This window comes from Tachysurus fulvidraco, chromosome 4 (genome assembly GCF_022655615.1).
Source record: "Tachysurus fulvidraco isolate hzauxx_2018 chromosome 4, HZAU_PFXX_2.0, whole genome shotgun sequence".
NCBI classification, from domain to species: Eukaryota; Metazoa; Chordata; class Actinopteri; order Siluriformes; family Bagridae; genus Tachysurus; species Tachysurus fulvidraco.
The window spans coordinates 30,690,838-30,716,720 of NC_062521.1; the positions used below are offsets into that span (position 1 = coordinate 30,690,838).

General features: G+C 36.1%; 1 protein-coding gene and 1 long non-coding RNA gene across 2 annotated transcripts in view; both read left to right on the forward strand.

Annotated features, from left to right (window-relative positions):
* LOC113646501 overlaps positions 1–25,883 on the forward strand; it is a 201,010-nt gene that overhangs the window by 60,649 nt on the left and 114,478 nt on the right. The window lies entirely within an intron of this gene.
* LOC125141039 overlaps positions 13,469–25,883 on the forward strand; it is a 30,153-nt gene continuing 17,738 nt past the window's right edge. Inside the window, exons 1-3 of the long non-coding RNA XR_007140381.1 lie at positions 13,469–13,764; positions 13,992–14,120; positions 14,301–14,375. This is a non-coding gene — a long non-coding RNA (uncharacterized LOC125141039). The remainder of the gene's footprint in view (positions 13,765–13,991; positions 14,121–14,300; positions 14,376–25,883) is intronic.

Consider the following 25,883-nt stretch of genomic DNA (forward strand, 5'->3'; position numbering starts at 1 on the left):
GGTTTCCAAGGTTGCCAAACCTCGTTCCTCCAAGAGAAACTTCTCTCATTTTTGAGGAAAGGGGGCAATGAACATGTTCCCCTCCCAGATCGGGACTCCGGCTATTACAGACGGTATTTGGTAGCAGACCCGTCAGGTGAGAGGAGACCGTAGGGCTGTCATTTCGGCCAGGCATGCTAAGAAGTAATCCTGATGCTCAAGGGTTCCTAGGAAGGTCCTTTTCAGGAAGGCTTCCCCTACTTCCTGTCCTGCCACCTCTGGTGCTTTGGGGAGCAGTGGGCTCCATGCCTACCCCTCTTCCACGCACAGATCTGTACTCTGGGATAGCACCTGCCAGTGCACTGTTCTAGAACACCAGGAGGGTTAGGTTCAGGGTTAGAGTTACATGCCGTGGCTTCGTACCCTTCTTATGTGTGGAAAGACCCCATTTTCTACTACAGTACTAGAGTTAAATGTATTAAGTGTTAAATTCTTGTTAAAATTTCATTTTTGAAAATTAAAAAAATAATATTGTAAATATTTCATTTTAATACAATATAATTTTGCACATTGTGTATTAGTGAAATGATTTAATGTCTCACATTCATACTGATGAATTATCTTTCCTTATCCAGTTAAACACACTTCTAAATGAAGCTGGTGCAGAACCATTCAACCCACAGAGGTCTTTCTTCACGTGAGTTCACAGTGGTGTTCTGTACAGAAAATACTTTCTGAATTTTGAAATGTAAACCAAATTATATTGTGATGTTTGAATATATTTCTACTGTTAACAGGATTTCAGGAGCCCAGGTTATAGGAGACATGTTGTACAACTGCCAAGTTGGAGACACTAAAACACCAGCATCTTTCCTGAATGATATTTCACCTGTGTAAGTGTCCTGAAAAATAATTTCAAAAGTTAATAGTTCTAACAAAATGTGTTAAATGCCCCCTCATTCAATTATAATTAGTTACTCACGTTGGTATTCTATTCTAAACGATCCAGTTCTACTTTTTTCTTCATGTACTTTACAAGTTATATTTGTTTTCCAATTTCAGATTGGGGAATGTTCTGATATATATTCGTCTAGTTTTTAAGAATTTGACCAAAGTACCTAGTGAGGCTGATGTTCTCAATGCTGCTAATAATCTGCTGGATGCAAAGATCAGAAGAGCACGAGATCTTGTAACACAAAAACTGAGTGATCCTGTGAGCATACAGGATGTCACCTATCAGAGTGAGTCTAGTTTATTAATCTCCCTAAATTAGAATTAAAATATATTAACTGTAATGTGTTAAATATAATTCTGTTCATTATCTACTTTTCAGAAATTGACAACAACTCATACATTATAAGCTTTGGATTCAAAATCAGCAATGTGACAATCTCCAAGGACACTCAGCTGAGGAATGGAACATATTCTTTAATTCAAAACACCATCAACAGCTTGGTATGTGTTAGCAACTTCTCTTCGTCTCCAAATTATTTTACACTCTAAAATAAAAAGATAAATAAATAAAATAAAATAAAATAAAATACTAAGACCACCTTTTTATCTCTCTTTTTTAGCTGAACAATATTCTGAATGTCAAAAATGCAACTCAATTTGTCTTCCCACAAGGAAACTACACGTAAGTGTCTTCATTTTACGTCTCATCTTGAGTGCTGCTTCACAAAACTGATTCAAAATTCAAACATTATTTTCAAGCGTGTATTTAGAGGATTTAATGCTTAAAAGCTACAACAAAGTTGATACAGCCTCATCCCCTAGCGGTGGTGGCTCGTTCACCACACGGCGGTGACATAACTGGTTAAGGAATAAAATAAAAGTCATTTTGAAGAAATATCTCTATGCTGGAGCCATTATAGTAAACTGGAAGGTTTTGAAAGATTGAGTAATATGAGCCAATTTTTCACCATTGGTTGATGAATGGTGAAATAAATCAAGATCATGTGCAGATGGTCACCGATTAGAGCAGTTGGTAAGGCAATGGGTTCCTGATGGAAGATTGTAGATTCAAGCCCCAGTCCTACCAAGCTGCAGCCATTACCCCAGACTGTTCCAGGGATGCTGTATACTGGTCGTGACCCTGTGCATACATACATGATACATAAAAGCTGCTTCTTCTTAGGATACAAGCACCAGGATAGTATTAATATAAATAATTAATGTAAAATATGAACTGCCTTAATATTATAGAAAGATTCAAAGACATGTTGGATAAACTGTAGATTTATTGTTAAATTACAGGCAAACTAAAAAATGTAGAAGACAATTAGTCAGGTGATCAGCAAACAGGCTGGACTGGTCTTAAGCTTTGTGTTTCTTGGCTGAGGTCATAAGAATTCACATTTTATATTTTACTACACAAACAAATAAAAATAACAGGATAACGTAGGATGTTCTTACACAATACAAACAGAAAAAAATGTAGTACTTGAGATCTTAAATTGTTTCTCAGTGTATTAAAAATATAAAGAAGCCCATTTAACTAACAGTGCACAGTCCAGGGAACCCTGAGCACCTGATATATTGCTGAATAACTGCAGCCTTCCTAAGTGAACACGTTGATGTTTATCTCCAGGTGAATACTTGGACATACAGGATCTAGTCAATGTTACTGTAGGTTTAGTGATTAAACCAAAAGAGAAATGAGACCAACATAAAAGACCTGCCTTTAAAAACACATTCTTGGGCTCTACAATGAAATGATTATCTGTCATGTGTACTTTAAGGGTAGGAAATACACTGAATTTATATTTTTCATCTCTCTTTTTCTCCAGATTTAATGGTACAGAAATTGTGGCTAATTCAGAATACGTCTTTGTGGAAGGTGACACCAAGTGGACACCAAGTGGATTTCTTAATGCAGTACTCAACATTAGCGGTCTGTCAACCATCACTACTGCTGCTGCCCAAACAGACCCCCCTGTCCACGTAGTCCTGAGGCCCACAGTCCAAGCACAGAACACCACCACTGGTGGAAATTCTGCTTGGATCCTGGGCATCATTATCCCCTGCAGTATAGTCATTATTCTCATACCCTGCTGGATTCTACTCTGTGTAAGTGTCACCAAAATCACTTGTAAACCATATAAGTTTAGGATCCTCTTTGACATGAAATATAAATATTAAAGATGTTATTTTACAACAATAAAAATAAGCATAAATATCTAATCAGAATCTCTCCTCTACTCCCCCTTGTCTCTATTTAACTCTCAGTGTCTGCTCTGTGGCTGCTGTGCTGGTTTAAGGAGGCGCTACAGCAGAAGACGGTCCTACAACGTCCAATATGCAACAAGAAATGGACTCTTTTAAAAACAGATAATGTGTAAAATAATGTCTTGTATCATTTAAATTTATTGGAATCAATTATTTATTTAAATATTTATTTAAATATTTATTTATTTATTTATTTGTTTGTTTGTTTGTTTATATATTTATTGAATTTCAAGCTGCATGTAGGCTGCATACTATAAAGAAAATAATCTACAGAATGTATATATATTTCATTCTTGCATGTGCATAAATATGTTTATTTTGCCTGATATTAATATCTATAATAAAGCTGATAATATTGTCTGTAAATGGGTATTTTCCTATTTTTATCATTTGAAAACTTGAAGCATGAAGAAATAAGTGTTGGGTCTGTGGTGAACTCAGAATTTGCACTGACCCAGTAGTTCACTAAAGTACAAACTGTTGTAGAAAGGACATTGTTTAAATTGACATTGTTTCCTGCACAGTTCACCCAAATGAGTATTAGGTTCCCTTCTATGTCTGATTCCTCTGAACGTTTCTTCCTCATTTCATCTCGGGGAGATTATTCCTTGCCACCAATCGCGTTGGCTTGCTCATTAGGGATAGATTTTAGAGATAAATGTCACTTAATCTTAAACTTTTTTGTTTGTTTGTTTTGTTTTATTAATTATTTTACTGAATTTTTAAAAGTGCTATACAAATAGATCAAATTGAATTGCTTTGTTAATCAATGCCAGGAATCTCCCCTTTTTTCCTCTCCATAATGTGCTTTAACAGAAACTGCATCAACCCCATTACAGGACAGATTTGCTTTGCACTTTACATGGATGCAGGAGGAATGTTGGAATGACAATGAATTTTCATGTATCCCCCAGACACCTTCAGTGTTCTGCAGGCCTCCTGAAAGGATCCCTTATTCAATGCCAATTATATATTGAGAGCCTGTTGATCATCATGTCTGTATACAAGCAAAGGCTTTGTTGCATACACAGCGACACTGGGTGTAGGGTCACTTCTTCCAAGCTCCTTAAGTCAAGTAAACACTTTGACAAAAGCAATGTTACTCACACAAACAATAGATTAGATCTAGCTCTGAAATTCTCTCTCAGTGCCTGTAGATGTTTACATTTATATTTCTGCCAATTAGCAGAGTTAGCAGGTGCTCTGAGTTTTCAGTCTAAAAATTCCAATTATGTTCGGAATTTAGCTATTTGAGTTACCATTATATTCCATTCTCAGCATGTTTAGTTCTTATTATTTATTGTCTTTGGTTCATTAACTTTCCTTTATTTTCAACTACACCACTTTTGGTATATAAAAAACTTCTCTCATGTGTAAGTGTTCTTTTTTTTTTTTACCTTTTTCTCTTCCATAATCTATTTTCTAAAGTATCAATTTTGATTTATTCTTCTTGTCAGTAAGAGGCTTGTTATTCTTATCACTGTTTTCCTTCAGAACTCGAGCTGTGTTAAAATGCTATGGGACCGCGTTCTGAACCACGTGTGTAATCTGACCAATAGGCGTTGGGATGTGACGTCATCGGCGGGCGTCACTGAAGGGTGAGAGGAATATTATGCAGTATAAATATTAATGACTGCTCTTCTACTTTTTTAAACTCCCGGAAAATTGATGAAAATCACACATTTTTAGCTTTAGATTTAGGGAAAATGTACACGTAAAATGTAACCTACATGTTATGTTGTTAAATAAACTTTGATTATTTATTACTGTTAGGACTCAGCCCGGACTTTGGCCCGAAGGAGCGTAGACACCTATTGTTATTGTCGGTTTTCTTTTTATTAGGGGTCAAGCCCCGAAGGGGTAAAGACGCCTATTATTATTGTCGGTTTTCTTATTATTAGGGGTCAAGCCCCGAAGGGGCGAAGACACCTATTGTTATTGTCGGTTTTTTTATTATTAGGGGTCAAGCCCCAAAGGGGCAAGACACCTATTGTTATTGTCGGTTTTCTTATTCCTGTTCTTCCATTTGAAGTCAATGGCAGCCCATAGAACCGTACATAGGGAAGTTATGTAATTTGGCACACATGTAGAGGCCAGTCTTTTAAGTTACTATAGCAACTTTGGTGTGTCTAGCTCAAACCCTCTAGCACCACCAACAGTCCAAAATCCAGAGACACAGTTCTTGCATATTTTGGACCGTTTGCTCATGCCGGTTCAAATGCACCATATGACGTCATTTTTGTCATGAGTATCTTTCCGCCATTTTGAATTTTCCGTAAAACCTACTTTTTCGAACTCCTCCTAGACCGATTGTCCGATTTGCATGTGCTTTGGTAAGTAGCATCTAGAGACAACCGAGACAAAAAGATATCAAAAGCTTTTTGATAGACCAATGCCTTCTCATATACCTTGGCAACATACATGGTGGCGAGCACGCCAAAACGGACGTGAGGCCGTATCTTCACAAAACTTATGCGTGTCGACATGAAACTTGGTATATGTCATTATAGTCATGACCTGAGGGTGCATGCAACGTTTTGTGACAGCGCCACCTAGTGGCAACGAGATTTTAAAAACAATGCCATATCGCTACGAAACTTGGTCGGTTTGACCCCGGAATATTTATTATTATTATTATTATTATTATTATTATTATTATATGTTGCCTACATTTACTCAAATAATAGCAATGTAAAATATAAAGGAAATCACAGTTCACAGTTAGGCATAACATAAGTGACATTAAGAGATTTTATTAAGTCATTTATTTTAGAGATATTTATAGAAATATCTCTAAAATCATTTATTTTAGCGATATTTATTTTATATCATTTTTACAGTGGCACATTATGATCTTACTTTTTTAATTACGGCTGCAAATGAACTATATCCGCTTGAAACATTATAAACGTGATGATCATCTACCGACTGTTTCAGAACGTCCTCTACAGAGAGTCGGCTTTTCATTCACTCCTCGTGAGCTAAACATTTTTGTTCTGTTCCTTTTTACCCGCATATATTTCTAAATATTTTCGACCAAAAAACACACACGATATAATGTAATTGTTATGGGTAGCAGTTAAGCTTTTTCTGAAATGATGAAAAAAAAAATCTAAATGACTAATGACTCTCCAGCTTGAATAGATCATGATTCATTTGTTTTCATACTTACATGTTAATTTATCTACTTATATATTATTGAAAATGCCCTATATTATATATATTGCATTGTATTGCATTCGTTTTGTACATTTACAGGTGCACAAATACTGGCTAATTTTAATTTCATTAAGACTCTGCTGTGTTCTGTATTGATCGATGTTCTGTAAATTTGTACTTAACAAGCTTAAACCATGTTATTCAATCTATTATTATTATTCAAAAAATATATATTTAGCTGTAATATAGTTTGTGTTAATTTTTTCTCATAAGGGAAAAGACACGTATCTGCTTTCTACCTGTGACCCAAATTTTAAAACCACTGTATGACAGCTTTTATGATAATCAAAAAACAAACAGTACAATCTGTATCTGTTGTATTAATTTGTCATTTTCCATTTTTGTCTCTCCGTTCTGATTATATCACTGACTGTTTAAAATATTTACCAAAAGGGCATTTTTTTTGAAAAAGGGAAAAAAGGTACAAAGATGATTTGTTTGCATGTATCTATTTAACTCGATCAATTAAATTTTTACATTTTTAAATATAAGTATTTTCCTAAAAAACTTTTCAAAGCACTTATTGTAAATGAAATGATCTCAGATAATAGCCTTACTGCACTCTGCATCACCGGAACTTGGATTAAACCAAATGAATACATCAGTCTAAACAAGTCTACACCATCAGGATATATCTATAAGCACGAGCCTCGTCTGACTGGTCGTGGAGGTGGTGTTGCCACTATTCTTAGTGATTACCTCACTGTTACCCAGAGAACACAGTATAGATTTAGTTCTTTTGAAGTGCTCGTCCTTAATGTTACACTATCACACATGCACACGAAGAAATCCCTGATGTCTCTTGCTCTAGCGACTATGTACAGACCCCCAGGGCCCTACACAGTTTTTCTCAGAGAGTTCACAGATTTTCTCTCAGACCTATTGGTTAACTTTGACAAAGCATTAATTGTAGGAGACTTTAACATTCATGTTGATGACACAAACGACGCTTTAGGACTCACATTTATGGACATACTAAACTCACTTGGGCTCAAACAAAACATCACTAGTGCAACTCATCGACGTAACCACACACTAGATTTAATAATATCACACAGAATAGATGTCACTGATATAGATATCATACCTCAAAGTGATGACATCACAGACCATTACCTCATAATGTACACACTACCTATAGAACAGACTAACTGTGTCTCACCACATTATCGACTCGGTAGAACCATTATTCCGACCACCAAAGACAGATTCACAAATAACCTGCCTGATCTGTCTGGACATCTTACTGTACCCTTAATCTCAAACGACCTAGATGCAATGACTAACAGCATAGACGCTATATTCACTAGCACATTAGACACTGTTGCCCCAGTCAGATTACAGAAGGTTAGAGATAAAACACTTGCACCATGGTATAATAGTCATACTCACACCCTCAAGAGGGAGACCCGTAACCTCGAACGGAAATGGAGAAAAACTAAATTAGAGGTTTTTAGAATTGCGTATAAGGACAGTATGTCCAGCTATAGACAGGCTCTAAAAGCTGCTAGGGCTGAGCACCTGAGCAAACTCATAGAAAATAACCAGAATAATCCCAGGTTTTTATTTAGCACAGTGGCTAGTTTAACAAAAAAACAGAAATCTGAACACACTATTCCATCACAGTTCAGTAGTGAGGACTTTATGAGATTCTTCACTGATAAAATCGAAAGTATCAGGAATAAAATAGGTGACGCTCAACATATGAGAGCAACCAGTGACACAATCTCACCTAAGGCTTTACACAGCTTTACAAGTGCAGGACAGGAAGAGTTAGATAAACTTATTACTACAGCTAAATCAACAACATGTTCACTAGACCCCATCCCAACTAAACTACTGAAAGAAGTGTTACATAAAGCTGGTGAGCCTCTTCTTAATATCATTAACTCCTCATTACGTCCCGAAGTCTTTTAAGTTGGCAGTCATTAGGCCACTCATCAAAAAACCTAACTTAGATCCTAATGAACTATCAAATTACAGACCTATCTCACATCTTCCGTTTATGTCTAAAATACTAGAAAAGATTGTGTCTGTTCAACTGAGCTCCTTCTTACAGGAGAGCAACATCCTTGAAGAGTTTCAGTCAGGTTTCAGGCCCCATCATAGCACAGAAACTGCACTTGTTAAAGTTACAAACGACTTGTTCTTGGCTTTGGACCAAGACTGTATGTCACTATTAGTTCTACTTGACCTTAGTGCTGCATTCGACACTATAGACCACAACATTCTTCTAGATCGCTTACAAAATTACACAGGTATTCATGGACAGGCTTTAAGTTGGTTTAGATCCTATCTGTCAGACCGATACCATTTTGTAGAATTAAATGGTGAATCCTCCAGTTTATTACCAGTTAATTATGGGGTCCCTCAAGGATCAGTGCTAGGACCTCTGCTTTTCTTTATATACATGCTTCCATTAGGGAACATTATTAGAAGACATGGAATTAGTTTTCATTGTTATGCTGACAACACACAGTTATATGTCTCATGAAAAGCAGATGAAATAGCCACATTGTCAAAATTAACTCAATGCCATAGAGAGATAAAAGACTGGATGAGCTGCAATTTTCTGTTGTTAAACTCTGATAAGACAGAAATACTACTCATAGGTCCAAAAACAAGTGCACCGAAACTCTCACAATTTAACTTCCATTTAGAGGGATGTACTGTTACTAGTAGCTCGACAGTGAAAGACCTCAGTGTTATAATAGACAGCAACTTGTCTTTTAAAAATCATATCGCTCATACTACCAAAACAGCCTTCTTCACCTTAGAAATATCACCAAGCTGAGAAACATCCTGTCTGTATCTGATGTTGAGAAGATAGTTCATGCCTTCATGACCTCTAGACTGGACTATTGTAATGCATTACTAGGTGGTTGTCCTGCATCTTTACTAAATAGGTTACAGTTAGTCCAAAATGCAGCTGCCAGAGTTCTCACTAGGACAAGAAAGTATGACCATATAACCCCAATTTTATCATCTCTACACTGGCTACCTGTTATGTTTAGAATTGATTACAAACTGCTGCTAGTTACATACAAGGCTCTTAATGGTTTAGCTCCCATGTATCTAACTAGTCTTCTAACACGTTACAATCCTTCACGCTCTCTGAGATCACAAAACTCAGGACTTCTGCTAGTTCCCAAAATATCTAAATCTACTAAAGTTAGTAGAGCATTTTCTTATTTAGCTCCCAAACTTTGGAATAGTCTTCCTGATAGTGTTCGGGGCTCAGACACACTTTCCCAGTTTAAACGTAGATTAAAAACTCATCTCTTTAGTCAGGCGTACACATAATACATCCCATAATATCATGCACCAGTACATCAGACCTGCACATTTTTATGAACAGCAGATATGTTAATCCCTTTCCACTGCTTCTCTCTTTGTACCCATCCCGAGGCATCCAGACACTGTACCAGCTCCCAACGTCCTCTGTAGGACGAAGCCTTTGGACGTCCAATGAGCCGAGGCCGACTCCTGAGACATCTCCAGTTAGACTCTGTGATACTAAGGAGATCCGAAGTCCATGATCCTTACACCAATACAACATTTATCTGACTGTATATTACAATCACACCCCCAGTGTCACCCATATGAGGATGGATTCCCCCTTGAGTCCGGTTCCTCTCAAGGTTTCTTCCTTTACCAATTTAAGGGAGTTTTTCCTTGCCACTGCTGCCTGAGTCACCTCAGACTTGCCCATAGGGGATAAATACATACACATTGTGAACAATATACATCTAATAATAATCTAGAATTTTTATTCTGTCAATTCTTTTACTTTTATTATTGTTATTTTCTTTATCATTAATTATGTTTACCTTCTGCTCTATGTTTATTTTCTGTAAAGCTGCTTTGAGACAATGTCTATTGTAAAAAGCGCTATACAAATAAACTTGAATTGCATTGAATAAAATTAGTTTTTAAATTTTTTTCTGAATGATTCACAAATTACAATGTCATAAAACATTTATTTTATTGACCCTTTTTAACCGTTTACCATTCACCATTTGTTTCAACGTTGTATCATACAAGTTAAAAAATATATTTACAGCATTTTAAAAAAGAGGAAAACTTAATTGCTTCTTTCTGAGTTACTTCTGTCTCTTACAAGCTTCCAGTCATGCAAGGAAGGGTGGAATTTCCTAGCAACAGCATCGATAATAGCTTGATGTAGAAATGGCAGAGCGTTTTTTCGCCTTCACCATCAGAAGACACAAGAGGGCAGCACAGAAATAAAACAAATGACTGAAGGTCAGAACAGATTGTTGGATCATGAATGTAATTTATTTGTTTATATGTTTTTCCTTTGCTGCTGCAGGTGAACACTATTCATCTCACAGGTTGGCGGGTGTAAACTCTGGATGGAAAATGTGTTCTTTTTAGAGCAATTACGATGTCAAAGAGAACTGTAGAACAATTAGTCTTATCTGTTGTCAGCAACATTGTGAAGCTGGGTTGGGTTTTGTCTTTTACAGGTTCTGGCTGCACCAATTGTTCAACCTTTGTGTAAAATGCTACCTTTGTAAATTAAAAACAACAAAGTGGCCTGTGGTGAATGAGTTGCTGTATTCAGCAGACGTTTTATGATGTACATAGCTGAGATTTCTCACCCTGCAGCTTTTTATCGTCACCTGACTTTTAGGTTATTTTCTAAACCGAACAAAATCTAGACAGAATGTGCAGTCACATAACATGCAAATCTTTAGGAAGACAGGTAATTATCACTATGTTAATTATCACTATGTCATTTAGTTTTCTAGACATCTGTTCAAATGTATACTAATATTTACTCTGAGAAAATATTTAGAACCGCCTATTTAAATTATTCAGTTAAATTCAGTTTTATTTATAAATTGCATTATAGAATTGTCACAAAGCAGTTTCACAGAAAACTGAATGTAGAGTCCATTTAAAGATGAGTTTGGCAAGGAAAAATATCAGTTAGTGGGATTATAAAAATGTTTTCAATTATCCATAGTTTTGTGCTAAACACTTATGTCCTATTAAAATGTATTGTTCTATTGAACTAACATCCTGACTGACAGATTACTGTTTATCTCTTTATATTGCCAGAGTGTGCAGTTTGAGTTGCGTCACCTCCTTTCTATGCAAGTCAAGTCAAGTCAAGTCACCTTTATTGTCACATCACCACGGCACATGTGCCTTGGTGAGTGAAATTCTTGGGAGCGAGCTCTAGAAATTGCAGAACCATTTACATACAATAGTAGAAACATAAATAGAACAGTTTACAGACAGGTTAAAAAAAATGTGCAAAATGCTCAGTACCATTGAAATGTGCAAATGTGGAAAATGTGGAAAGGATGCAATGTGTTCATACATAGTCAGTACACACAGTGTACTACTAGACATATATATGACCATACATATATGTATGTATAAGTATAAATATAAATAATATATATAAAGTATTATATACATGTAATATTATGTAACATGTTAAGGTGCAACGGACTGTACAGATACAGAAATGTCCTGTGGTACCGATAGCTTATTGTCAGATAGATTGTTATTTTAAATTAAATGCAGTGTGTGTGTATAGTCCCGTGTGTATTGATGCAGTACGGATACAGTGTGCGTGTGTGCATGTGTGTATAGGCCGGTGTTGAACAAGTATGCAAGTGTTAATCATTAATATAAAGCCTGTTTTTCCTGCATATTTAACTTCTGCCACACCCATGTTACATTCACATGAAACTAGTTGATGATGTGGGAAAATTAATAATTGTAATAAATAAATAATTTGAAGTCATTGTTTTATTTCCTCTTAGTTCTAGCATATTTTAGTGTATCATGTAGAAGCCAAATCAAGTTACAATGCTAGTTAAATTCAAACATTACTTTAGACTTGTGGTTTCTGTATCTCATTAATATGAAAGGAAAGGGGCTAGGTAACTGAGGTTATCATCTGTCCCTTTGTGCCATTTGTCCCATTGTTTAAGTTGGCCATTTGATTCAAGGTCTGAGCATGACTGTTATGTTAATGGGATTAAGGGTGAAATTCCAGGATCTGGTGTGGGGGCTGTTGAATCCTTTCATGTTTTGTACTCTGACTTGCAGACTCGTTCCATCGTGTATCTACAATAAAGACTACTGCACAAGGATATCCAAGTCTCCTGGTCTTCTCTGGAAAAAGTTTACAACAGTGACATATGTACAGATTCTAAAGAAACTTATTTATGTGTAAATATACACCGGCAAGTATGAATTTTCTGTCACCGTCCATTATATTTTTCATTATAAGTATGATATTAATTTGTGATTTTTTTATGTCCTCTAACTGTGGAATTACTGTATACATATGCTTGATGGGGTTTTACATCATACTTTGAAAGAATAAATCTTTTACTGTTTGCATATAAAGATGTAAGATACATATCACTGTTTACATGTTGGACCCAAACTGTTGAATTGATATAATTGTAAAGGATGGTATTGTATTAGGTAGCATTATAACTTCTCTTCAGTGGAACTAAGAGGTCCAAACCTGTTCCAGCATGTCCCTACCTGCATTCTACTTTCATTTAAACAAGACAGCCAAATAACAAAAATCCCAACAGTGAGAACAAAATCTGATAATGATCTGTTTTTTTTCTTTACTAAAGGCATTTAAAGATCTTTTCTGAATACAAAAAGTTATAAATCTTGTTAGTTTCTGATTCAATAAATATACATTGCTGAATGTTAAACTAAATTTTAGTAATTTAGGTTAACCCACATGGAAAGAATCTATATGCTGCATATATGCACATATATGGCAATATATATGCTGCATATATGCGTATATATGCCGCATATAGGCAAAAGTGAGGTGCATATATGCGTATACTATTGCTTCACATATATCCACATATAAGCCCTATACATACAAGATATGTCTTCTATATAGCTAATGGCAGGATCATTTTGTAGCTCATATCTCATTTTGGCAACTGTGGATCCATTCTAATGCTTTTCTTGCGTCTTATTTCTATAACGTTATTTATACTGGCAAGCTCAGATCGACCGCTACAGCGTCGCGTAGTTGATGACGTCATCCGCATGCGTCCAGCGCGCTGTATTTCATTTTTGTCGCAGAAAGATAATGACTGGGAGTAAAATGGCGATAAAAGCGTTGGAGAGCCGCTATGTCCTACTTGAATGGACTGAGGGTGAGGATAGAGGGGTCCATAGTATTTTGCCCCTCGGCTGTGTCCGGAATTTTTCAGTTAGAGACTTTTTTGAAAGGACTAATAAAACCGAGAAGCTGGAATGGTGAAAAGGCCGCCAACCGGCCGATGCACCGAGCCAGAATTATTCGCGTGGCAAGTAAGTTACACGCAAACTTTACCTGACGTTATGTAGTTAAATACCACATTAAATGGTTTTGCCGTACTTAAAGAAGTATAAAATGAATCTTGCTAGGTACCTGAATATAGCTTAGCTTTCATGTTAGCCGTATGCTAATTTGCTTTAGTCCAATAATGTTAGATTTGGTAAACATGATTAGACAAACGTTTGCAGTTCATGATAACATTTAAATTTTATTGCACCAGAACTTGAAAAAACTCTCCAAATTAAACTGATCGAGATGGAGAAAGATGGCACACAATGGCAAATAAAACGTCCTCACATCAAAGTACAGTGAGCAGCAGGGGCCGAATGAGAAGGCTTCAACGTAAAAGGTAACTGACTTGGTTATCTCTCTCTCTCTCTCTTGTTTCTTAATGTGTAGGCATGTGTGTAGATTTGTAATTGTGTCGTCTATGATGATTTTATGTGCTTTGTTGACAAGAGGTATATGCAAGGTGGTGTAAAATAAGTTAATAAGAGTTGGGCTAATCAATTTGTTTCTCTCTCTTAAGGTTGACAATAAAAAGGGAGGGGCTTCCAAATACAAGCACCAGGAGGAGGGTCATGACAGACTTTCAAAGAATGAGGTACACCACCAGTCTGCGTCCTGTGTGTGTTGTTACATTACAATACATTCATGATGAGTAAGATTTTTATGGGGGATAAGGGAATCTTATTTGTATAGTGTTTTTTATAAGACACAAGTCCTGATGAAACCTATAGTATAATAATAATAATGTCTTATTATTTTGTCTTCTCTAGACCGAGGGCAGATAGGCACATCTATTAATTCGAAGCTCACGGAGCTGAGAAGAGCAAAAAGATATTTTTTTTTTTCTGTTAAGTTTTTTGTCTTATTTTTGTTCTTGTACTATTTGATTGTTCTTGTAAATACATAATGTACATTTATATATTTTGGACTTTTATTTGTGTTGCCTAGCAGCTATGGATTTTAATTTTACTATTATATAGGTGAACATATAGGTGCATAATATACGTGCATATATGTACCTGTATATGTATGCACGCATATATGTGGGCATATATGCACGCATATATGCACGCATATATGCACATATAATATAGGAAAATGGCCAATTTTATATATGTCACATATATCAAAACCTATATTGAAACATATATGTTTATATAGGTTCTTTCCACGTGGGAACATTCAGGAAAGGCAATAACTGTTTGCATAAGTCTGCATATCCTTTTAATATTGGAGAATGTGGCTGTTTTCAGCAATGCAATGTTATCCAAAGCCACTGTCTGACTTTCTGTTAAGCTGAGACACTGCTTAAAAACAAAAAAACAAACAAATATGTTTTTGCACAGCTTCACAGGAAACATAACGCAATTTGACATGGATGAAGAACCTCCTCAGTTCTGATAAACTGAAAGGAAAATTAACCTTTTGAACAGCCCAATAGTGAAACAATCTGCCCTTGGTCTACCATCTGATCCTGCTGAATCCACATACAGTTGTTTCTCCAGTGACACATGGTTTAAAAGCACATTAGGTAGAATGAAAAGCTCGGCGAACATAGTTGTTGAGAATGAAGCGTTTCTTGGGGGTTTTTACACCTGGTCACTTCATGCGTTTTCTGTGGTTTCTGCATTCGCTAAATAGTGCCGCAGTATGCCGCCGCATTCTGCAAGTCTGTTGGGGGGGGCTATCTTAGCAATCACCTTAATGTGTTTCGCTTCATAGAATATCCACCAGGTGGCACATAAGAACCCTGTTTCTCTTAAACCTCTGGAGTCTGAGGGTGTTTTGGACCCCTTGAGAGATTTTTAAAATGCTCTTACTTTTGGTTCTTTTTAGTTGCTTTCAAATATATTATTGACAAAAGACTTATTACACTGTATTCAGCACAAACAGGGCTACCATAATATGTGTAATACCATAATACCATAAGCTGTGGATTACACAATGAGCTGTGGATCACTGAGCCAGGATCTGAGTGAGAAGTACTGTACAGTACTACAAGAAAGAATGTGTTTCCGTTGTGGATTATTTAAAATACACATTAGCAAGGACAGCATTAAAAGGTACTTGTATAACAATAAAACAATACAGTACAGTATGTACAGTATAAAAACAAAACACTAGAGTAGGGTTACTCAAATCCTAGCCTGTAGGGCTACAATAATATGCATTAAATAAATAAATAAATATTTAAAAAAAAAAAAAGTGCAACAAAAACAATAACACAATACATTACAGGTTCCTCAAATCCTAGCCACTGTCCGGGGGGCATGTGACTCATCGTGTGAACTATTTACCTGTGAATAAGGGGGGGGGGGGGTGTTAATGACTTGAGCTGAAATTCTGTGCCTCTACTTGGTTTCACATGATTTCTATTCATTTGAAACATATGTTTTTTATTTCTCCATCTTATTCTAAAACTACATAGCTACTTTAAGCTGTCTAAAGATATATTTTTTATTACCGTGTGTCAGATATTGGCCGAGTTTCAGCGCTTTTTAATGACGTGTTTCTAAACGAAGATCATGCAGACAAAGGCGACAGACGGCGCACCCTAATTATTTTATTCATTTAAAAAAAATACAACGTTTTGTTTATATAGTGAGCATACACAAATGAAAGTAGACCCTGTACAGATTTAAATGATGTAATACTTTGACTTGTTTGATCAAATATGACAGAGCAGTTAAGCTCTTTTTGCCGGCCTCTGAAAAAAAAGCACGTTTGGGCGCCAGTGGCAAATCTGACTCCAGAGGGTAAAACACTCAAAGGATTTTTAAGATTGTATAATATGTTTATATTATTAATTTACATTTAAAATTTTTAGATTTTTTATTTTACTTCACATTACATCAGAATTGTGAGAAAACTACATTAAAATTTGTTAGTGAATGATTTATTGGTACAGAGATGATTTATTTGCATATGTCTATTTAACTCGATCAATTACATTTTAAAATTTTTAAATATAAGTATTTTAAATAAAAATATTTATATAAAATTAGTTTTAACATTTTTTTCTGAATGATTCACAAACTACAATGTTATAAAAGATTTTTTTTATTGACCCAACCATTTACCATTCACCATTCAAAAAAAATATTCACAGCATTTTAAACAAGTGGAAAACTTAATCGCTTCTTTCGGAGAAGCTCGTTAATCCTGTCTTTTACAAAATTTTAACTTTCCAACCTCTACTTAGCATATATAGTGTCTGTAACATAAATATATAAGTTATTAAGTGTATGCCTAAATGTAATCAAAATAACATAAGTCACGCCAAAATATATTAAGATTGCATCAAAACGAAGTAATTATAACATAATATTTTAAGTATATGACCGAGCCACATGATATGCAAATCTGGAAAAAACTGCATCCATCTGGTGATGCACATGTGAAGACGGTGGAAAGAGGTAAGCTTAACTTTCTATAAACTAAGCAAAATATTTGATTTTGAGTTTTTGACATTAAATACTTAAATACTTATGAAAGTCTAATTTGTACAAGTAAGTTATTGTATGAAAGGAGGAACGAGTGTGCACGTGACTGTGTGACTGCTAAAAGCAGTGTGCCTCCATCGAATGAATGTTCTAGTGGTTAATTTGTTTATTTCAGAGGAATATGACCATGCATCGCGTTGGCACGTTTGCATTAAGATAATTCGGACGAAGCTGTTCCCACCCTGGTCCATGGAATATTAGGTCTTTTTAGTATATACAATCTTTTACTGAAAAGGTCTATGTTAGTAAGACACTGCAATGTCTTGCCTATTCATACTAAGTATAAAACTGTTTCTTCTCCTAGTTCAGAGCAAGAAAGTATTGCAAAGGGGGCAGCATGAAGGAAGTGTCCTGTTGGAAGTGAACTTTCATTTGTTAATGTGACACATTTGTTGTACATTCATGATGTGTGGTTTTAGGCTTCACCATTGCATTGCAGCCTGTTTCAAAAAATAAAGTGAAATGCTTTATTTTGTGTGATTTGCTTGTGTAATTTATTTTAGTGAAGTGACATATGGTGACCCATACTAGGAATTTGTGCTCTGTGTTTAACCCATTCAAGCAGCAGTGCAGTATGAGCTTAAATTTTTAAGTTAACTTGCATTTACTTAGTAGATTCTATCATGTTACATACTTTAAATAATGTTGAGTGTACCCAAAAATTTAAGTACATATAACAACGGTTTTCTTGTTAATTTCAAGTAATTATTTTCCAAGTTGGGTTTACTTGAAAAGTGTGCATACATATTTTAAGTATATCCAACACATCATTTTTACCAGTGTAGGCTAAAATAGATTTATATACAATAGATTTAAAATAGATTTATTAGCTACAAAAACAATAAATGTATTTTCTAGTATATATATATTTATATATTTCTAGTATATATATATATATATAATATATTTCTGACAGAAAGGAATATTTAGATTTAATTAATTGCATTGATTAGTACTATTTACACATTAGGGAGTTTATCTTTTTCAAATCTACTCAATATTTTTGTTTACGGTTATAAATAATTCTGTACTGTTTTCTATTCAAATCTACTCATATTAAATTGATAACTATTAAACACCCTGGGCAAATTTGCATAAAATCCCTGGACCTCACACCTACTAACCACCCCTACAGCTCCACTGTTCTCCTGCTTTTGTTGTGCAAACACCCCATCACCTCTGAGGCCTGGCTCATTTGCATTTGTTCATTCAGAGTAGCTCAGATCCAAGGCAGGCCAAAACTCTGTGTGTGACAGAAACCTTCATGGCCTATTTTTCGGTCTGTTTTATTTATATAAAAAAATTGTGTGCTAAGGTACCATTGCCATAGTACATATCATATTTATATAACCCTTGTGCAGACCTGGGGTCTATTTGACTCATCTGTAAAGTTTAATGTGTCATAACTTGGGTTTCCTTCCACATATTTGCCTGAAATTTACCAGGATTGTTCCAAATTATGTCTATTTTTGTTGAACTATGTGTTTGTAAAATAAAAAAATTCTGTATGTGTATGTCAAAAGCCATGGATCATAACTTCGCATATGACATTTGTCTACAAACATACAGTACATTGGAGATTGAAGTGTTAGCAAGTTTTCATTTTATTCCATGTCGCACACAGATTTTTGGCCTGCCTTGGATCTGAGCTACTCTGACTGAACAAATGCAAATGTGCCAGGCCTCACAGGTAGGTGTGAGGTCCAAGGAATTTACGCAAATTTGCGCAGGGTTAGTTTAATGGGCCATCAAAGTAATCTACGATTTTCCATTCTCACTTATTCCACACCCCTACTGACACTGTGAGATCTCTGTAGATAAATGCAGTCCTTCCACGTGTACGTAGATTGAAGACATTTCAAAATGACCAAGATAAGCAAGCTTCATTCCCAAGACATCAGGGCGATGAGATCTGCTGGAAAATCAACTCAGGAAATAAACTGCCATCTGAATTCTGTCGGTGTATACGCAACACTGGGCACCATCAGAAGACATTACAAAGAACGAACAACCATCAGACGCAAACCTCGCAAAATTACTCAGTAAGTTACCTCTTGGGTGCTATCACTAACTCTACTATGACACATATTTGTTGTGTCCGTTGTCCTATATGTATTTCATGTTTTGCTTTTGTTTTCAGGGACATGCGTGTTGTATGTTGCATACATAGAGAACATAACTAGCCAAAATGATGAAATGGCGGCAAGCTCTGTGAAAAAACAGCTATGGCGTGACAAAGCAGTGGACATCAGTGAGCGTTCCATCCGCAAGGTCAGACAAACACTTGGGTGGAGGTATGGTAAAACTTATCACTGTCCCATGATCAGAGATAAAAGTAAAGAGAAGCGACTTGAGCAAGCACAAAAATGGATTGCAGAGAAGGAGACATTTAACGATGTCATTTTTACGGATGAAACAACTGTGGCCTTAGATCGCTTTGCCACCATGTCATTCCGTAAGGCAGAAAGACGTGTGTTTAAACCAAAGCATCCTGTGAAAGTTCATGTTTGGGGAGCAATATCCAGACTTGGACCAGGACCTATCGCAATCTTTGAGGGGATTATGGATCGTACTTTCTTCGAAGACGCTATTATTAAAGAAACTGCTTCCCCATATATTCGGCAAACCTTTGGAGTCCACGATCGTTTTTTCCAGGACAATGATCCGAAGCACACTGCTGCAAGTAGAGTCATTGCCACAGAAGGTATTAACTGGGTAAAGACTCCACCAGAATCCCCGGATATGAATCCCATTGAGATGGTGTGGCATGCTTTGAAAGATTATATTCGGAAAGAAGCAAAACCAACCTCAAAATCTGAGTTAATTGCTGCCATAAACAAATTCTGGTTTGAGGAACTTACAGAAAAGGCATGCAGCAAGTACATCAACAGATTGTTTAAAGTTCTTCCAGTTGTAGTGAAGAATCATGGTGGACACACTGGAATGTAGCTGTACAGTATTTTTAATGCTTTAATAGTCTGTCTACTTGTATGACCATTTTCAACAAATAAAAGCTTTATAATTGTGTTATTGTTGTTGTATTTTGGTAGCCTACAGTATTAGATTAGATTACATGCCAGGAAAAAGCTTGTGCTTTTGTATTAACCATTTGTTGATTACAGTACGTGAAACTTTCCACTTATTGCTGTAAATTTAAGTTGGTTATATCAACCTATGTCATTAAGTTATGCGATATCAACCCATCTTTTATAAGTTGTAAACATTCATCTGAAATACCCTGTAAGTTACGCAGGAAATAGCATTTAAACAAAGTAACTGCAAGCATCCCACAACATGGTGAAAACAGGAAAAAACAGTTTTCTATTGAATCGATTAGTATTGGGGGTTGTGACAGTGGTCTATCAAGGATAAATGTTATGAAGCAGCTAAAATAAAGACTGTGGGGAGACATACATAAATAATACATATTTTAATTTTTATAAATAATGCATAATTTTTTTAAATAATTCATATTTTATTTTACACGTGCACACAGGGACATGATTTTATTGTTAATAAATGAATAAATTGCGAGTATAGGGGCCTGAACGTAATGAAACAGGCGTATAGTTTACATGTATTTGACTGCATGCAGCACTGCGCAGACAAATCAATCTATGACATCAAAGTTCCGCGAGAGCCATTCAAAAGTTTATCACTCTCAATGCGTTACATTGATCTCGTGTCAATCGATGTGTGCCGCGGAGGTTGTTAATCTCTCTATTGTGATACAGTGTGCCTCAATGGCAAATAATCAGACAAACAATGCTACATTGGTACATAACTACATAAGAACAACCTCTATATTGCGATATGCTCAATGCAATCAGACTAAAAATCATGTATTAAACAGTGTTTATATTTCAGAGAACATGAAGATGAGCTTATTTTTAATTAAAAAAAATACCTCAGCATCATATATTGTATTTAGATAACATTGTATTTTATAAAATATATAAAAAATGACTTAGAAAACTAAAATAATAATATTTACAATTTATATATTATATTGTATTTATAGTATATAAATTTATAATTTATAATAATTATTAATTTTGATTATGATGTGATTGTGACAGGGGAAGAGGTTTCACGTTGGGGGTGCTGAGTTTTTTTTCTGTCACCACTTTTGAATAAGACACAATATCAAGCAATGGCGAAAGTTTGATTTTGACATTGGTGGGGACATAATTTATTTGACATTGGTGGGGACAACATTCCCCGTATTTTGTGCATAAAACTGTTGTTATAAGAATACTTTCTTCCTCACATACTGGTAGCCTGCATAATCACGTTGCATATTGCTTCATACAACGGAATCTAGCTGCAGCCGACCTCAACACATTAGCGAGAAAGACAAAGCCAATCAAACAGTGACGTGGGTTAGAGAGGGAGGACTCAAAAAAGGCAAAGGCCAATCCTTTTAGAGAGGTGAGTTATAGAGGCGGGATTCATTGAAGGGGGTAAATCTATTAACTGTTTGTGTTCCACAAGTTGCGCTATTTTTTACAGACGCCGTTGTAAAATATTTTCATCTTATTTAATGATTCCTGGATGAATATTAAATGAAATAAGTAAAAAAGCACAATACACAGACAGATATCAGTGGTTATGTATAAATATATGTGGTCAAATTATCGCTAGGGACAATTGAGTGTTCCTTGGATATTGGTAGGGACATGTCCCTACCGTCCCTACCCAAATCGACGCCCTTGATATCAAGGCTATAAAACTTGTCAAAACTCCACGAATCACAAAAGTATCAGTGAGAACACTCGTTTAAACAGTGAAATAAATTAAACTAGAACGAGGCAGCCCATAAATTCTCATCAACTGTGTGTGTCTCCAGTGACAGAACAACAGAAGGAAACACACACATTTCATACTACATGTACCAGGCATGCTGAACAGAAAACTGCACTCCGGTCAACGTAAAAAACATGCGTGTGCTTGTGTGAAAACATGCAGAAACAAACTATTTGACAAAAAAAAGAATTCAGTGATGTCACTATGAAACTTCTATGGGGTCAGAATTGTTTCATTATTCTGAATAAATATACTGTGATCCACAAATAAATATAAAGAGTTTCACAAATATTTTTGCTACAGTAACTAACCCGTCCCGCCGCTGAGAGTGTGTATGGTAACGTGACGAGACTGCACAACTACGTTTGATTGGTGAAACACAGTCACGTGGTAGAGCCTTAGCGGAAATTTCTCTCTCTGTCAAAATAAAACAATTAAATTGATGCGTAGAATACCAAAGAGGTAAAAAGAAAAGTAACGAGCTCATAGTAGCCTAATGTAGCGGAGTAAGAGGACAGTTTCTTCTTCACAAATCTACTCAAGTAAAAGTAAAAAGTATAATGATTTAAAACTACTCCTAGAAGTATAATTTTTTCCCACCTCTGCGGCAGATGTGACTGTTTATGTAACTGGCAAAAAAAAAAATCACATATTGTCGACTCGTCAGCCTTCATGAAACACAACTGCCCTCTAGAGGTTTTTGAATTTCCCGCGCCAAACATTTGACCCCCCTTCGATAGAGTCTCGCTGAATACCGGAGGTTCTCGCGGCTTTTTAAAATGCCACATCTGTAAATGCGTCTTGGCGAATCGGATATCAATCCGATCTTTTTACTCCCGCACAAAATGCAAATATATTTTACCTCATTTCCAGGGTAATTGAAATGGAACACGCTTTGGTGTATGCATTTGCTATTTGTTGCATTTTCGCTGGTGGCAGCAGTGCATTTTAAGATCGGAGCCAGTGCTGGTGGGAAAACATATTTGTTTCTGGCGCGATGCACGACTCGCGAGTCACCTGCGAGTGACGTACTTCCATTTGGGAGGAGTATAGCGCTGACGTATGTGGCTTGAACAACCACATTCATTTACGCCTGTCCAGTTTCATCTGAAATGTGTCCCAGACCACCTCCTGAAGGGGTTTGTACGATCCGATTTATATCCGTTTCGAAACCATTTCAGAGGGCATTTACACCTGGTCTTTTTACGATCGGATGGCTATCGGATCACAGAAAACGCATGAAGTGACTGTGTAAAAACCCCCTTGGTGTTTCAGGCAGTCTCAAACAGAAAGATGACATTGCTAAAGTACATAATTGTGATGTGTTTGGCAGAGGAGAAAATGCAGAATACTCTTGAACAGGTAGATTGTTGCAATTAAGCATAGAATTTGTTGCCAACTGTTTGTCACGTGTAAGACAAGCAAACTGACTAAACATGTTCTGGATCATTTGGCAGCTGATGAGTGCAGTCAATTAAGGCTGTGGAGGCCTCTGATGGAAAGTGTCCACTAAGGGATGTCGAATGGGCTCTGGGAACAGACTGGTGAACAAGAGATGACAAATTTTCAAATGACTGTTGGTAGTGTTCCTGTGTGTCCAAAGGTGTTGGGCTTGATAAAGAAACATCAGCAGGACTTTCTGTGGATGTAGACTGATCACCTGTCGGTGGAAGAGATGAGGCTTTCTTATTTAAACGCACCTCCATCCAACCAAACCTTGCCTACAAATCCAGAATCTCTTCTTTGAGTGCTGAAATCTGCTCATTGGAAACGCTGACTACAGGGCATCAGGTTTTAGTTTAAAATACCTTATCATCACACCATGGACATGCACATTACATTATTGTACCACAACCACATACCAATTTCTTTTTTACAAGTTGAGTATTTCCTGTTATTTTTCTTTTCTCTGGACACTTGTTTTCTTTATCAGAATTCTGTAGGGACATGAACAGTATGGTGGTTAAAAAATGGAACGTAAAATGACAACTATAGGCAAATGTTTAAAGCCAGCACACTCGATTAAAGAGTCATAAGCCATCGCAATAAGCCATCAGCTTATTGTCTATTCAAATTACATTTACTCATTTGGCAGACGCTTTTATCCAAAGCAACTTACAAGTGGGAGATGATATATTATTTTGTCAACAGGTTAGACAGTACCATTGGTTTACCAGGCCATTAAATATTAAAATCTACAAATAGGCATTATATATTTCTTTATAACAAAAAAGGAAGGTACGTCAAACATAACAGCGAGACCAGACAACAATGGTGAGAATAGAGAGTTTGTGTATAGGCTCACTGAGTTATTATATTCTTCCTCCAGCTATAGTTCCAGTATTGTAAATCAGCAACAGTACAAAAGTGTTTGGACAAATTGACTTTTATTATTTTAACTATTATGGACACGTTTTAGGTGTGATGGCCTCATCTGTTCCTGGTCTGTGTAAAAAAATACCAGCGACTTCTGCCCCTCACAAGTCGGCAATCCCCCACAACTGCCAGGGATCTTCCTAATCACCCACAGCTATATATATTATTATCAGGTCATTTTAAATTTCCCAAGACCTGAGGCTGATATTTCCTTCATATATCAGCAATGTCTTAGCTTAGCTAAATTAATAATGTTATGTCACTTTCACCACCAGTCACAGTTCGGGTTTTGTCAGCTGACCTCTATGTCCCTAAATTCGTACTACAGTTTATTCACATGCAAATTAATTTGGTTGCTGAAAACTGCTGTGTACTCAATTGCTTACTCAGGACACGTTTCACTACAGTATGGGGAAAGTTTCTGTTTGATGAGTCCATCTCTGCTCATCTAATTCAGAGAGGTGGAAGATACACTGTATGGCTTTTGGTGTGGTTTAGGTCTCACAGTCTGAACTTTTGAGCCCGCCTCCAAGCTGACATATCATAAGGGTGATTTATACTTATAACTATAACTGTATTATCATTTACTTTGACTAAATCCTTCTAATTACACTATGATTAATATCGAAGTAATAGTGAGAACTCCTCAGACCTGGATGAGAATGAGCAAAAACTTCTTTATTGCAGTCAGTCAGTCATCCATTCCATTGAGCTCAAGGAAAGCAAAAATTACTAAGTCAAAAAGGAACAAATGAAAAAACAAAAAGAGCATTCACAAGTAACCGAAAAATTCTCCCTTGCAAAACAAAAGACCTGAAGTATCAAAAATGAAGGAGCTGCAGCATCCCAAAAAATGGCTTCACCGTCTGAGCTGCTCCACGAAAAAGAACTGAACTTCCCCTCGAAATTTCCCCTCGATATATACCCTGGCGCTTCTAAGCGCCTCCTTTTTGATTCTACCTACTTTCAGACAAGTTCCCGTTATGTTTCAAGTTGTACTCTGATGCCCCGCCTGATAATTTACATGCTTCTTCTGAAATCCCCTTATTTCCCTGAATTACCTCATAGGCCTCCTCAGTGACTTCATGTCCTGCCTTTCTGAATTCCCCTTATTTTCCAGAATTATCACCTAACCCTTGCTCATATGCCCTTATATGGATTTTCCATCCTTCCTGATTTCCTATTATTTTCAGCCTTTTTTGTTATTGTTATTAAAAAATATGCTCAAGAGAGCTTTGCTTCCTAGTTGGTATTACATTTGTCGCTCAGCATTTCATGACAGAAGTTTCGTGGATTAATCCTCTCTTCAGCTACAATGAGTAAGTTTTTTCCTCATTTCTGCTATTACTATTTTAAAAGTGTTTACTGATTATATGTTAATGATTACATGTTAACTTTATAAGTTTAACTATGTCATA